Source organism: Mandrillus leucophaeus, unplaced genomic scaffold (assembly GCF_000951045.1).
Source record: "Mandrillus leucophaeus isolate KB7577 unplaced genomic scaffold, Mleu.le_1.0 Scaffold237, whole genome shotgun sequence".
In the NCBI taxonomy this organism is placed as follows: domain Eukaryota; kingdom Metazoa; phylum Chordata; class Mammalia; order Primates; family Cercopithecidae; genus Mandrillus; species Mandrillus leucophaeus.
The window spans coordinates 1,529,439-1,531,185 of record NW_012102443.1 but is presented as its reverse complement, the minus strand read 5'-3'; the positions used below and the strand labels follow the sequence as shown (position 1 = coordinate 1,531,185).

The following is a 1,747-nucleotide window of genomic DNA, read 5'->3' as shown; positions in this document are numbered from 1 at the left end:
TGTGCGGTGTGGTATCTGTGCACCGGAACACGTGTGCGGTGTGGTATCTGTGCACCGGAACACGTGTGCGGTGTGGTATCTGTGCACCGGAACACATGTGCAGTAATGTTCCTCGCAGCATTGTTTTTGGCAGCCCCAAATTGGAAAGAACCAGGTTGTCCATTGGCCACAGAATGTATGGGCTGTGTCCTGGAGGAGTACTAATAGAGCACCCAGTGCAAAACAGAGAGCCCTGCCATCGTGCACGTCGATGCGCGGGTGTAAGCAAAGCCAAGAGGGTTTAGACACACACCCACAGGTGATGACACTGTAAGGACACAGTTTTTTTTTTGTTTGTTTGTTTCTGCTTTATTGAAGTATAATTGGCAAATAAAATTTTATATAAAATGTACAAAGTGATTTGGTGTAAGGATAGTGAGGTGATTACTGCAATCAAATTAATTAGCAGTTACCCTTGTTGTGTTTTGTTCGGTGAGAATGGCTAAGATCTACTCTTTCAGCAAATTCCAAGTATACAGTGCAATATTGTTAACTATAGGCTGGGCACTCTGGCTCACACCTGCAATCCCAGCACTTAGAGAGGCTGAGCCTGGAGGGTCGCTTGAGACCGCGTATTCAAGACCAGCCTGCACAACACAGGACACCATCTCTACAAAAAAATTAAAAAATTAGCCAGGTGTGGCATGTGCCTGTAGTCCCAGCTATTCATTCAGAAGGCTGAGGCGGGAAGATCACTTGAGCCCAGGAGGTTGAGGCTGAAGTGAGCTATGATTGTGCCACTACACTCCAGGCTGGGCTATAGAGCAAGACCCTGTCTCTTAAAAAAAAAGATTACACATGTAAGTGATACTGTATAGCATTTATCTTTCTCTGGCTTATTTCAGTTAGCATTATGCCCTCTAAGTTTTCATGTTGTCGTAAATGGCAGGGTTTCCTTGCTTTTTGTTACCGAAGAGTATTCCATTGTGTATATACTGTATTATCTGTTCATCTGTTGCTGGACACTGAGGTTGTTTTCATAGCTTGGCTGTTGTGAACAGTGCTGCGGTGAACACAGGAGTGCAGATACCTCTTCAAGACGCAGATTTCCTTTCCTTTAGCTGTGCACCTGGAAGTGGGATTGCTGGATCATATGTTCATGCTATTTTTACTTTTTTGAGGAATCTTCGTACTGATTTCCATAATGGCTGTAATAGTTTATATTCCCACCAACAGAGCACGAGGGTTCTTTAGGGAAATGTTTAACATACATTTTGGGTAGTTAGTATAGAAACGGGTGTATGGAGTTTTTAAGGTATGGGTAAATTTTTATTTCTTTTTTTATTTTTGTTTTCCGGTATAATCTCAAGAGCCAAAATTTTTCTTTCTTAAGGCATGTAATGAGTATAGGGATCGCTTTATTATTACTGCTTTAAATTGTATGTATGTATTTTTCCTCTCTCCTCCTCAACATTGTGTTATGAAAATTCCAAACAAGTTGAATGGATTGTTTAGTGAATGATATCTTACTATTTAAATTCTGTGATTAATTTTACTGTGCTTTGAAAGCCTTGCATATATTTTATAATTTCTTTTGTGTGTGTGATATATTTCCTAATAAAAAATTGCTTATAAGACTGAAAGAGGAAAACTAAGGAGTCTCCATTTTGACTTATAGACTTTTGAGGCAAATAACAGTGGGTATCTATCTAAGAAAATAGAAAAGGGTTAAAATGAAAAGCATCCATTTCTTTGGGAAAAAAAATTC

At 39.7% G+C, this 1,747-nt stretch overlaps 1 protein-coding gene across 1 annotated transcript in view; it reads left to right on the top strand.

Annotated features, from left to right (window-relative positions):
• The window catches only part of LOC105541287 (E1A-binding protein p400), a 144,403-nt gene that overhangs the window by 10,823 nt on the left and 131,833 nt on the right, over positions 1–1,747 (top strand). The window lies entirely within an intron of this gene.